This window comes from Phyllostomus hastatus, unplaced genomic scaffold, assembly GCF_019186645.2.
Source record: "Phyllostomus hastatus isolate PE091 unplaced genomic scaffold, TTU_PhHast_1.1 phas_contig_1162, whole genome shotgun sequence".
In the NCBI taxonomy this organism is placed as follows: domain Eukaryota; kingdom Metazoa; phylum Chordata; class Mammalia; order Chiroptera; family Phyllostomidae; genus Phyllostomus; species Phyllostomus hastatus.
Genome location: NW_025333537.1, coordinates 13,502,851 through 13,515,612, shown reverse-complemented (window position 1 = coordinate 13,515,612; position 12,762 = coordinate 13,502,851). Strand labels below are relative to the sequence as shown.

The following is a 12,762-nucleotide window of genomic DNA, read 5'->3' as shown; positions in this document are numbered from 1 at the left end:
GCTCTTCTGCGACGGCGACTCGCGTCTCCGTCCGCTGCACAGCGCGCCCCGTGTGTGCGGGGCGGCCCTGCCGGTGGCTCGGGGCAGGCGCTGCGCTTGTGACGGGAACGCGGGCCAGCTTCTCTCGCGGGGCTGGGCCCAAAGGCTGGGCGGCGTGCACGCACGCACACGTGTGTTCCCGCGCACACACACCGCACATGTGCACACATGTGCACACACATGAATGTTCGGTGTACGAGGACACGTGTGCAGTGTGCTGTGTGTGTGGGTGTGCTGTGTGTGTGCACACACGTGTGCCCGCCCAGCAGGTATCAACTGAAACACTTCTCTCACCCCTCCTGACACGGCCTGGGGCGGCCCAGGGTGCACACGCAGGACACCTCGACTGTGCGGACCGGCCCTGGGCCTGGCCTCTGACGTGCTGGCTGCAGAGGGTGCACCTGGGGGTGCTGGGGTTCTGGGAAGACGGAAGCCACCCTCGGGGACGTGCCTCAGGGAGCTCGTGCAGGTGCCACCGTTGGGGCAGCACCTGTGGGTGGAGGCAGCACCGGGCTGCATGGCCGTGGCCCTGGGCGCACAGCAAGTCGGCCTCGGGAGGGGCCCCCGGCCCTCTGGGCGGCACCAGGCCGCCCCGGGCCTGGCCTTGCACCTCCGGGGCCGTGTCCGGCCAAGCGAACAGCAGTTGCTGAAAAGGAGGCTGACACCATGGTTGCCTGGCAACCTCCTCCCTGGCTCACCAACCGCGGGCTGGGCTCCGGCTCCAGGCAGCAGCAATGAGCCCGGAGGAGGGGGCGGCGGCAGGGGAGGGCTGCTGCCCAGCCCTGGGTGGTTCTCAGTGGGGGCAGCCCATCCCCCTGTGATCGGAGAGCCCCCAGCCGCAGGCCGCCCCACCTGGCTGCCTGGCCCCCTGCGCTGCTGCCGCCCTGGGGCGAGAGGGTTAACCCCTCGCTGTCTCCGATGCCTTTCGGCTGGGTTTCTGCCGCCGCTCAGCGAGCTCGGAGGCAGGAGGACAGAGCTCCCCGTGCGTGCGAGGTCTGCACACTCAGTCCAGACTCGGGCTCCGGGTGAAAGGCCGTGTGGCTGTGCACTGCCTCACCCCCTGCTCGGCCGAGGGGACGTCGGCCCCTCCCAACGAGTGGGTGTGGGTGAGCTCCCCGTCCTCCCGTCAGGCGGGAATTCTCTCCTCGCAGGTCACGCCTCGCCCCCCACAGAGGGAGAGGTGCGGTGGGGGGCTTCAGGGCGAGGCTTCCCGGCAGCGCCCGTGGTCAGGCGGCTCCTGGACAGCAGGGGTCGGGAAAGGACCCCACGCTCGGCTGGAAAGGCTCTGGCCTGGCCAGTGACGGTGGCCTCAAAGCCCCAAGGTCAAGGCTCCCCGCATCCCGGCCCCGAGAGCTGCTCCGAAATCGGAGCTTCCACTGGGAAAGGAAATGAGAACTCTGTTTCCGAGACTCGTGATGCTGCTGGGTGCTGGGCCCAGTGGGGGCGGCTGAGAGGCACAAATGCTCTGAGAAAACGCAAGAGTTCCTTTCTGTTTAAAATCAGCACGTTAGGAGGAAGTGGGGCTGGACGCCCATCTGCTGGCCCCATCCGTGCAGCGGGGGGTGCCTGGAGGCACCTCTGTTCCCAGCAGCCCCCCGGGACAGGGGCGTGGCCATGGAGCCCGGGCCACCAGCTCTCAGACACAGACCCGGGGGGCTGGTGGCCGGGCACCTCAGCTCCGCCCACTGAGTGGGGCCGGAGAATTTCTGGGCTGATCTGGGAGAGCGGCACCCCCTTCCCACACTGGCCGAGGCCCGTCCGAGGGCCAGCTTCGATGACCCCTCACGTCCCAGGGGCTGGCCCCCGCTGCTGTCCGAGGACCTGAAAGTATTGTCATGTGGGACACCCACGGCCCCCTCCTGACACCACCCAGCGAGGCCCAGGGGCACCCACCCTGCCGGCAGCGTTGCCAGGCAGAGCAGCCAGCCCTCCGGGGAGAAGACCAGCCCAGCTCTCTGCTGCAGGGGTGGGAGCGGAAATTTTTCAGGCGCAAAGCTCCCCTTTCTTTCTGCGCCTGTTCCTTCTCCCACGCAGGGCAGGGCGTGCTGAGCAGACGTGGCACCTGGCAGCGCAGCCACGGCACTTCGCCTGCACTCGTCACACGGGGCCCAGGTGTGACCGCCCGTAGCTGGAGGAGGGAAGCGATCAAGTGTGTGTCTTGCGATGTCTCATGCAGGAGGCTCCCAGCTCCTAAAAAGCCTGCCAGGCGCCTGGGGGAGCCCGTGGGGGGCCCGTGGGGGGCCCGTGGGGGGCGGGGGGTGCACATGCAGGTACTGGCGGGTTGAGGAGGGGGTGGCAACACTTCCTGGCTCCTTCCGTGGGCCTGTCTCTGGGATGTGCCAGCCTAGACTCAGAGAGCCCTCGGATCTGCCCGAGTTCCCTGTTCACCTGCTCAGTGGCTGCTTTCATCCGCTCGTGGGGCAGGCCGGGCTCCCAAGCAAACGTCCCATCTGCAGGGAGAGAAGTTCCGCCTCTGCCCCGTGCTGGTGGGCAAGCAAGTCACCGTGACGCAAGCTGCAAGCTGGTCTCGGGCGGGGAGGGGCTCTCGCTGTGAGGGGCGGGCGTGTGAGTGCGTGGGCCCCAGGCTGTGGGGAGGGCAGGACAGGCCCCACCCTGGAGGCAGGAAATGAGTCTGCCTCCCCCAGGGCACGGTGGTGCGGTGAGCGGGGGACTCCCCAGGACAGCTGGGCTGTGTCGCCAGCAGAGGGGGCCCTGGGTCCCGCACCTGCAGAGGGAACAGGTGTCTGCAACCCCAGGACCACGTTCAGGTGCGAGACTGAGCGGTCGCTGGAAATGGGGGAAGGGGGCAGCTTCTGTGTTTCCGGAGCTCACAGGCGGTCACCGCGGTCCTGGTGACCGGAACTAGGGCTTCTGCCCGCACTCGGCGGTCAGCGGGGATGGGGGAGCCCGCCCCGCCATCTCCGTGGAGGTGGGGGTCAGGGCCGGGCCCTCCCGGTGTCCCTGCGTCCTTCAGGCCAGCCAAGGGACGGGAGAGGCCAGGAGGCGAGGAGCAGTGCTCTCCTTCACGGCCGCGCCGCACCTGGGAGCGGGTTCATTAAGGCTGGGTGTAGCTTTCCGGTCGTTTAATTATATGGGCTTCATTAACAGGGAAGATCGATAGCCAGGATAATAAAAGCTCGGAGATAATGGCACAATTAAACGGCTCTGTCCTAGGTGACATACAAGATGTCTGGTCGGACGGGTCCCTCCTCGAATCCGAGCTTCCTGCCCCCTCCCTGTGGGCAATTTGGGTTAAATTAAGACCGACCTCGGGTCCAGAGCGGCGTCAAGACCACAGACGGGAGCTTCCAGAAGGGTAACACGCCCACTCTGACGATTCCTGGTTTGGGCGTGCATCCTTTGTTTGGGGACCGGTCCCCACGGAAGGGACCGCGGGGAGCCAGCCTGTTCCGACTCTGTGAGGCTCTGCCTGCCTCTTCGTCATCCATCCATTCAACTCACTCATTCGCTCACTCACTCACTCGGTCAACGGGAATTCACACTCTGGAGACACAGTGTTGGGCGGGTCTCACCAAACAGTCACATGATGACATTTCTACAAACTTAGGGTGGTCGCTAACCAAACAGCCCTCTGGGAGCTGGGACCACTCACTCCCTGCAGGAGGTCCGGCCTCCGCCCTGCAGCCTCTGCTCTGCGGCCTGGTCCCCCAGCCCTTTGTCTGGAGAAGCCCAGCAGACGGGGGCTCCCCGGGCGCCGGAGTGGGTCCTGCTCACCCCGCATCAAAGGCCCTTTATATGGCCCTGGCTTGTCCCCTTCCTTGGCACCAACCTGGCGCCTGAGAGACGCACCTGCCGGCAGGCGTGCCCACCTTCCGTGACGCTTTCTGTGCTTCCAGACCCACCAGGGTTCCCCCCTCCGTGAGGAGGGCTTGGCAAAGGCTGCTCTGTCTGTCCTTCTTTTTCTGGTTTGTGTTTTCTGAGGACGGGGAGCAATCTGCTCCGTGTCCCCGGAACATATGACGGGAGCCTGTATTTGCCACACACAGTTGCTCCCAATCTCAGAGCCAGGAATGCAAAGCTTCAGCAAGTGCACGCCAGCGGGTGCGAGTCGGAATGTTCCAGATGGCGGGCTGAGAGGGTGGAACCGGCTCCCGGGGGGGAGTTGGAACAAGTCTCTTTCCGTGGTGGCGGGGAAGCTCCTGCCTTTCTCTCCTCCTCCCCCTTCAGACGCCTCCACAGAGGCGAGCTGGGCTGACCCAGGCCGGTCTGGAGGGCGGTGCCAGGAGAGGCATTTGCACCTGCTGCTGCTGCTGGCGGCGCCTTGGTCGAGCCACGCCTGCACCCCACATGCTCCTCAGGCCCCAGTTACAGGAGCTAATCAGTTTCATTTATTCCACTCAAGCCGCTCTGGGGTGGGTTTCCTGCCATTTGCCACGTTCAAGTCCTGACTCACCTGTCAGGTGTAGACTCAGAGCATTACATCAGCAAGTGAAAAGTAGGCCACCTGCTGGGACAGACACACCCGAGAGATGGCTTATAACACAAGCAAGGTTTACGTTCAGTACTAAAAACTCATGTCACTATGCACGTAGGTCATCAGGGGCTGGGTGGCACTGTGGGCTGGACCCTGAGTGGTCACTGAATGACCCAAGCCTCTCCTGGGTCTGACCCTCTGAATCCTCTCCATCACCAGCGGTGGAGACGGACTGAGGACCAGGTGCAGGCCTGGACAGGAAGCCCATCATTTCTGCTTGCATGCTATTGGTCAGAACTCAGTCACACGGTGCACCTAGCAGCAAGGGAGTCTGGGAAATGTAGTCCAGCTGTGTGTCCAGGTGGAAAAGGAGAGCAGCAGGTCCACCCAGCTCTGCGGCAGACCTGCTCAGTTTGTGGGTTCCCTTCTCCCCAAAGACCAGCGCCGACTAGGGCCCAGGGCTGGGCCAACCTCCTGCCCCCTCTGCCCGTGGCCGGATCCTCCCATACGGCCTCTTGGGACAGCGCTCCATGCCTGGGGCACTCACGGATCGACAGAGGCAGACGGGCGCGTTCTGAGAAAGCCTGGTCGGGCATCGCGCCAGACATCCCCGTACCTGTGAAAGGGCAGCCGCCCTCGCCCTCCAGCTGACAGAGGACGCGCCCTACGCAGGCGGGCGTGTTCGCATCAGCTGGGACCTTCTCGGCATCTGAAGAGGCGGCAGAAGCGCACTTAGCAAAAAGGCCTCTCGGGGCCCGGCTGCTCCTGGTCTCCACTCGGGGTGACCGTGTTAGTCCTGGCCCGTCGCCATCTCCCCGCGCGGCCCCAGGTCAGAGCCAGTTTGCAGCGGTCCTCTCTCTTCCTCCAGACCGGCTCAGGGCGGACGGCCAGGCCAGACAGCACAGCACAGCACAGCACGGACCGGGGCCCCAGCGCGCGCTCAAGGCCTGCGCCGCTGCCCCGCACGCCGGGCTCCTTCTCACCCCGGCCGCGCGGCCTCCCGCCTTTCGCGCGCGCACTCGGCGCAGATGGGGCGGAAGCGTTAGGACGCGCAGCCCGGGAGGTGCCCCGCACTGGGATGTCGGCACGAAGGGAGGAGATTGAGATTCATCCGCTCGGAAAACAGTTTCTTTGCGAAGGAACCTATGCGAGTAGTTCGGCCCCGTGGCGCCAATCCCTGCGGGCGACTGAGTGGGGAAACTGGGAGCTGGGGCGGGGGCCGCGGGTGGGGGGGGCCGAGGGGACCTCTGCTGGCGTGTTCCTGGCGTGGGAAGCAGGGGCCCCGCGGCTCTGGGCTTGGGGACAGACAGTTACGGGTCCAGTGGGCCGGACGCCGTGGCGAGAGCAGCCGTGCACTGCGGCCGGGAGCACTGGGCCGGTTTCACTCCTGGTTCTGATTGTTCGCGGCGTCTGTGGGTCGTGCCTTGGGGCCGGTTTCCTTTGCGAACCGACTCCGATCCAAGCCTCACTCATGAACTTGCCAGGGCAGCTGAGGGCAGGCGCTGAGGCGAGCTGAGAGCGTCCTGTGGGGCCCGCACGGGGCCAGGGAGCTGGCCGTGTGGGGGCCGTGGCCCCAGAGCTGGCTCTCCCCTCTGACCTTCAGGTGTCCATGTCCATTTCACCGACGACAAGCCCTGAGCTGCAGGGCAGTGTGGTGAGTCTGGCAGGCACAGCTCCCTGCAGAGGGCCAGGAGGGGGAAAGGAGCACCGTCATGGTGTCCGTCCTGACCCTTGGGGCCTGGGCGCCTCACTCACCGGGACTGCCCTCAGGCCTTCGCGTGGCCCCTGGGGGCAGGGGCCGGGTGGTTCCCCGGGTGGTTCCCCAGCCTCAGCCCACATGCCCCATCCCAGGGCTGTGCCAGGGAGTCTAGGGGGTTCACGGTGTCCTCCTGGTGGCCTGATCCCTCAGGGACCTGCGGCCCCGTCCCAGCCTGTCCTCGGAGGGGCAGGGCTGCGCTTCCCAGGCACCTGTGAGGTGGAGCCAGGGGACAGATGGGGGGGGGAGCACCGCTCTCACGGAACAGGGATCCCACCGAGAACCCGGCACAGGCCGGGGGGGGGGGACGGACGGGGCAGGACTCACACCCCGAGGGTCCACTCCGCTGCTTCCCAGGAGGCCCCCCGACAACAGCGTGTGTGTCCCCCCGATTCTCGGAGAAGGAACCTGAGGCTGAGGGGTGAGGTGACCTCTGGTCCCTGCAGACGCCAGGATGGCTGGGACGTTTCCAGGAACATCTTCCAGGGCAGGACACGAACGCACCAAGGTGGTTTTGACTGTGAGTGGCAGGACCCCAGCTCAGGCGGCAGACGCGGTGGGGGAGCCTGGACTCCGCAGAGCTGCGTGGGGGTCTCGGTCCCTCCCTGGGACTTCCCCTCGGTCCTCAGCCAGGCTCCCCGCGGCTGGGACGACGACCCCCGCCCCCCCCCACCTCCCCGAGGTGCACAGGGGTGGGAAAAGAGCGCCCTCTGCCGGCCTTCCTCAGAAAAGCCCCAGGGCTGAGTCCCATTGGCTGGCCTGCCTGTGGCCGTGTGCCCACGCCCAAACCGGTCCCTGGGCCCAGCGCCTGGAAGACGCTAAGGGCCAGACGCACCCGAGACGTGTCTGGATCCGGGGTGGGTTCTACCTCGGACACCAGACAGCCTTTTAAGTGTGGGGTGTCCTGATCTGCAGACATTGGTGAATAACTCAAAACTCCGAAGAAGTGGTGACAGGCCAGAGACGACAGATGGACCGGGAGCCCAGGGAAGCGGGGCGCGGGAAGGCGGGCCCGGCCCCGCCCAGGGCCCCGCCCCCAGGGGGGGACGGCTCTGCAAACCCATCTGCCCACCGCAGCCCCCCCCCTCCCTGGCTGGGGGGGGGGTCGCAGGAGCCTGCTGTGCGGAGTGTTTACACTCAAATTAAGATGCAGCCTCTCTGGGAGAACTCGGTTCCAGGGAGCCTGTGAGTGGAGCCTGCGGGAGCATTTCCACGCACAGGGAAGTAATGGAAAGCTCCGCGGCTGCTTTTGAGGAGGCACCTTGGGAATTGCACCGCGAGGCGCTGAGAGGCGCCTCTGACCATGCCCACCCCCCCCCACCTGCTCCGGGTTCTCTGCCAGCTGAGGGCGGCGGGTCCCGTCTCCAGCGGCCCTTGGGCCGGGGCAAGCCTGGGGGAGCAGCCTCCCACTGCCCGGTGCGCCCCTCAGCTCCTTGCACGGCACCGCAGACGGGCCCCTCCTTCCAGCTCAGGGCTGCCCCCTGCACCCCGAGTTCCTCCTCTGCCGCGTCGGCGCCCCGGGGCTCTTACTGCCCCAGTCCTGGAGGCTGGGCATCCGAGTTCCAGGTGTCACAGGGTGGTCCCCTCTGGGGTCCTCTCGTGGTGGCAGACGGCTGGGTCCCCCTGTGTCCTCACCGGCTGGTCCCTGTGCCTGGGTCCTGGCTGCTCCGGGCGTCCTCCAGGGACCCCCGCGAGTGGGTCGGGGTCCCCACCCTACTCCAGGACGACCCCACCCTGACTTAACTGGTCATACCTGCGAGGGCCCGTCTGCACCAAGGCCGCGTCCTGAGGTGTGGGGTTCGGGCTTCCGCGTGGGAGTCTGACGGGACGCGGCCCCGCCCAGGACATCGGCAGCGCGGGGGGGCGGGGGGGGGCCGGGGGTGCTGGCGCCGGAGTCGGGGCGGGGCCTGGGCGAGCCGACAGGCCCCGGGCCGCCGGTGACGCAGCTCGAGCTCGGCGGTGGCCAGGCCTCGCCGGACGCGGGGCCGCTGCGCGGCAGACCCAGAGCTGGAGCCTCGCCGGAAGCCGCCCGCCCAGCCCGGCGCGGCGGCCCGCTCTGCCGCACCTGGAGAGTGTGCGCAACCGGCGGGCCGGGGCGCGGGGGCGTCTGCAGCCGCCGCCCGTTCCGCCCACTTCCGCCAACTGCGCCCTCCTCTCCCGGGGCCACTGTCTCGTGGCGTGACCTCCCGGGGCGGGGGGCATAGGGGCTGGGAAAGGCCGGCGCTTGCTCAGCCCCGGGACACCGGGAAGCGGACCGTCTGCCCATCCCCCCCATGGCTGCCGCGCCCCCTGCTCGCAGGGAGGATGCTCCGGCCTCTTCCCCGGTTCCTCGTCCTTTGCTGCCCCTCAGCCGCGCCCGCGTCTTCTCTGTAAAATCCCGTCCCGGCTCGCGCGGTTCTGGGTCGGGGCCTGTTGCCTGCAACCGAAGAACTTCGGCATATTGACAGCGTCTGTGGCTCCGGACGGGGCCCCCACCCCCAGCCCTCTGCCCCGCACCGGACAGCCCCTGACCCCGACGCAGGGGTCCCTCTGTCCAGGGGCAGCAGCCGGATGCTCCCTCCCACCCCCTGTGCCCTATCGTGTGCGCCGCCGACCTGGCCCGTCCCAGGACAGCAGAGCCACTGCCGCTGTGGCCTCGACCGACCGACCGACCGACCGAGCCACCCGCCCACCGCGGCCGCCAGCCCCGGCCAGAGACCAGAGAGCCCGCGCAGGTGTGGACGGTGGCCTGGGCAGTTCTGCGGGGCCGCCGTCGGCGCGGGACTCAGTGCGGGGATGCAACCAAGGCGAGCCCACGGGGTCGACGACCACCGGCCGTGAGACCTGGGGAGAACGGTTTCCTCTGATAAAAGTCATTAAGAAAATTATAGGTAGTCCTGAAATCCTATAACTGTTATTACAGCTTGTTGGAAAATTATTTGGATTTAATTAATCAATTAGATTAAATTATACAGCTCTGAGCACTGGCGAAGGCCCAGGCCGAGCTCCCAGCGGCGGCGGTGGCCGGCCCCCGACCCGGCCCAGCAGCCGGACACCCCCCCCCCCCCCCCGCAGAGTCCTGAGGAGGCTGCTGTGGGCTGCTCTGGGCGGGGGTGTCTGTGTGAACCTGCTGCTGGTGCGGGGGCTGCACAGGGACCCATGCCCCCCCCACCCCACCCGCAGCACTGGGCCACCACCTCGGGACACCCTGGCAGAGGGGGCCGGGAAGATGGGACAGGCTGACGGGCCAGGGCAGTTCTGACGTCTGTGTTCACGGAGGGGCGCGTCTCCTGTGCATCAGAGTCCCACGCGGGCCGTCACCTCCTCCGCTCCGCAGAGCCTCGGACGCTGCCGTCTCGGCCCGCGCAGGCATCCGTCCACCCATCTGCTCGTCCACTCGCTGGGGCTGGGGCTGGGCCTCGCCGGGCCCGCGGGGGCGACACCCAGCGCCCGCACCGGCTCTCGGTCTCGGAGGCCGACCACCGTCCTGGGGGCGGGGGTGGGGTGGCAGTGATGCGCCTCCTCCCAGCCCCTCCCGGGAGGCCCGCGTGGGTTCGTGAGGAAGGTGTTGTGTGGTCAGGGAGCAGCGAGCTCCCTGAACGCAGCGGGAAGGCAGTGGTGGGGCTGCCGTGCTGGGAGCTCCCTCGCGTATACCAACAGCTGTGATAGATCAATCTTCCAGCGGCCCGTGGGAGGGGAGGGGAGGGGAATGTCACCCTGCAGGGGGGTGGCCCGCGTCCCGGCCACACTCCCGCTGTCACCCGCAGCGCTGAGCCTCTTGGCCACCGGCTTGCGAAGAGTCCTTGGAAGTGAGGCCCTGGAGATTCCCGGGAGACCAGGTCCCAGGACCGAGAGGCCGCTTCCCGGGCCTGTGGCCGGCGGGCTGTGTGTGTGCGAGGAGACCCGTCAGCAAGAGCGGCGCCCCGGGCCTCCCACCGGCTTAGACCTCGCACCATGGGGGGCCGGGGCTCGGGCACGCTGGGCCCAGGCCCGCGGGCCTCCCCTCACCACTCGCGATGCTGCTCGTGGCGGACTCGTCGGCACTGTTCACGTTCCTCTCCCGTGTTAGTCTTTCCGTGAGCGCCCCGGCTGCCATCACAGATCACTACAAACTGAGCGCTTGAAACAACACAGACGCACCCCCCACAGCTCTGCAGGCCGGAGGCCTGAAACCGCAGCAGCCCACGTGTCGCGGCCCCTGCTCGTCCCTGCGGGTGGCTGGCCTGGGTCAGGCGGAGCCGGGACAAGCCTGTGGCCCGAGGCAGAAGAAGGACGGGACTTAGTCTGGGGCAGGCCTTCTGGGAGAGAGCCCAGGCCACTCGGAGAGGGAGAGGCCGGTGTGGGTGGTGGGGGCCTCTGCGGGTGTCCCCATGGCCCAGCTCGGGGCCCAGCCGCCCGCTGGCCGCAGCCACAAACAGGCAGCAGTGAACGGACCTGCCAGCCTCCGGCCTGGGGCCGCCGTGTCTCCGTCAGCTGGCTGGGCCCAGACCTCCGGGGGCAGCAGGGCAAGTGTCCTGCCTCTGCGGCCCAGGTGCTAAGTGCCGGATGGTGCTGCTGTAAGTGGCTGTCTGGCGGTGCTGGCATCGGAGACGGAGGGACAAGTCACCGTACGGGCCGGCAGGAAACAGGAGAGACCTCTCTGCGGCGGCAGAAGGAAGAGTGGGTTTCGGTGGCTCTGGCGGGGGGGAGGCAGCTGAGACTGGGGCTTACGGGCTGGACTCTGGAGCCAGACTGTCCAGGCCCCATCTCCGATAGCTGTGTGACTTCAGGCAAGTTACTGACCCTCTCTGTTCCTCACCGAGAACGTGGGTTCTGGCGCCCGGTCAACACTCTTCAAGCATTTGGTAAAGAACTCAGAAACGGAAGGCCTCCTGGAAGAGGCTTGTTTTCTGCCCGGGAGACCAGCAGGGGACAGTCACTGCCCGGGACCGGGGACGGCGCTGTGACACGGTGCCGCGGCGGCTGGGCCAGCCCGGGGCCCCTCGGGAGCTGGGGCCCAGCCAGCGGGGACCTCCTCCGCTCTATTGCCCTGCTGGGGTGCTCGGCGAGAAAGGAGAGCCGGAAGCGGCACCACAGTCTTCGTTGTGGTTAGCCCCCCACCCCACGCCCCGAGAAATCACCCCCCCATCTGTCGCTGTCTGTCCCTCGCTCACTCGCACACATGCACGCGTGCACACTCCCTCCGTCACAGGCACACGCTCACGCTGGCCCTTCGCGACCCTCTCCTGGCTCAGTGGAACCTGTCACCTCTGCCTGGGGGGAGGCGGGGGCGGCTGAGCCGGCGGATCTGGAGCCTCTGCCGCTCCCGGCGGCCGCGGAGCATGCTGCCCATTGTCACCTGCTTGCGGGCTGACGGCCCAGCTGCCGAGGTAACGGGCTGTGGGCCCGCCGGCTGTCACCCGGGGACGCCCACGAGCAGGGCCGTGGCTAATGAGCAGATTCCACCACCATCGCTGTTGACTCCTCGAAGCTGCTGATGTCAGAGCGGCGGCCGCTGTCTGCAGAGCTGGGGGTGGCAGGGTCGCCGTGGGGGTCTGTCTGGAGGTGTCCTGAGCCCCTGCGTGTCGCTGGGCCGCTGGCGTTGGGAGGTCGGCGACTCGAGTGAATGCAGCCCACACAACCGGTCTGCCCCCGGTCCACCCCCCGGGCTGAGAGTGCCCCGGAGGGGGACGCCGCTGCCGTCCGGAGCCCAGGTGTCCGTCCCCAGAGGACCCTGGCCCAGGATCCTGACACCGACGTCCAAGACCTCGGCCCGTCAGTGAATTTGGTCTGAACCAAAACTCGCCGCGTGGCCCTGTTTCTGCTTTGGTCGTCCCTTCTGTGAAACGGTCACGTTAAATTCTAACTTGACAGCCTCCGTGTGCTGCACCCCAGGAGCCTGGCGTGGGGGGTGGGTTGTTGGGATGAAACCCTGATTTTCTGGAAGGTCGCCGTGCGGGTCAGGAGCCCTGTTCACCGGGCGACCTCCAGGTCTTCAAGCCCCCGGCGGAATCTCATCTCGCCGCCCTGTCTGTGCCGCCGCGTCCGCAGGACGTTTGCCCAGGGAGGGTGGGGACAGCGTGTGTCAGCTCCAGGCTGACAGGAGGCCCCGTGGCCACTGCGGGCGCTCCGGGGGGCCGCTCTCGGGAGGCCGGATCCCACGGTGACGCGTCGGCAGAAGCCCCCCTGGGCCCTGGGACGCGCCGAGTGTGCAGGAGGCAGCCCTGCTCATGGGGCCCCGGACCCCTGCTGACTCACGCGCGTCGGTGGCGAGACGGGCGTGCCACGTGCCCGGGCGGAAACGGGGACAGGAAATGCCTTCTCTCCAGGAGACAGGAGAGGGCCCACTAGCGGCTCCCAAGTTTCCGTCTGTGGTCCGAGCAGAGAGCGAGGCCCAACTTGGAGGCGTCGGCTCGGTGTGGACGGCGTCCAGGCTAACCCAGCAGAGCTCGGCCTCTGACCTTGAAGAGCCCAGCATTGCCCCCAACCCGGTCCCATGTAGACGGCGCCCTCCTCTGGTGTCCTGCGCCCCGTCTCACCAACCCACCAGACGTCTGCAGGCAGCCCAGCGAGG

At 67.5% G+C, this 12,762-nt stretch overlaps 1 protein-coding gene across 1 annotated transcript in view; it reads left to right on the top strand.

Moving 5' to 3' along the window:
* Window positions 1-2,101: 2,101 nt before the first annotated feature.
* GALNT9 (polypeptide N-acetylgalactosaminyltransferase 9) overlaps window positions 2,102-12,762 on the top strand; it is a 44,345-nt gene continuing 33,684 nt past the window's right edge. Inside the window, exon 1 of the mRNA XM_045843893.1 lies at window positions 2,102-2,151. The gene's annotated coding sequence lies outside the window, so the exon portion shown is untranslated. The remainder of the gene's footprint in view (window positions 2,152-12,762) is intronic.